A 747-nucleotide genomic window follows, 5' to 3' on the forward strand; every position below is an offset into this window, starting at 1 on the left:
TACGCAAATTATTATTATTTTTTATTGTATGCGTTTCGTCGTGGTATTTTCCCAATGCTTGAAGATATTAATTCATACACATCACATACGTTTTATAAATCATTCTCACCAATAAAAAAAGAAATCTCTATATGTCTTCCACTTATCGGGTTCCATCCATTATTTTGCATTCAATAATTACCATTTTCTTTATTTTCCATCGTGACATTACGAACCCTTTAATCACCGGGTGTTTGAGCTTTAAGCTTGGACTTTAAATACACGTCACCCACTTACTGATCAATTTTAATGGAGGTTGCATGCTAGTCATCATTAATTACCGGTTGTGCTGTTCAGTTTTGAACTCTTGAACTGTTTGTTTTTTTCTTAGTCATGTTTTGAAGGAATAGAAATTGTAAATAGAATATTTTAGGAGTCGAATCATGTCTTTGTGTTTTATGAGAAAAAATCGGAAAAAATCGTAATTATGTTGTTAATATAGAGGTTAGTGCGAGAGGACGGTGGAGTAGATATGAAATTCAATAATAATTTTGCATAGTATAAGACTCATTAAACGCATAAAAAATATAAAGGAACAGATACTGATAATTTTGCATAATACGAGACTCATTAATCATATGCATAAAAAAATATAAACGAAAAGAAACTAACTTTATCGGTGTTTTTATCATGTCAAAATATACAAGAAACATTTCATTATCAGATATCATTTTCACTTCATATATTCCTTCCAAAATGTCTGGTGGA

This window comes from Penaeus monodon, chromosome 31 (genome assembly GCF_015228065.2).
Source record: "Penaeus monodon isolate SGIC_2016 chromosome 31, NSTDA_Pmon_1, whole genome shotgun sequence".
Classification (NCBI taxonomy): Eukaryota; Metazoa; Arthropoda; class Malacostraca; order Decapoda; family Penaeidae; genus Penaeus; species Penaeus monodon.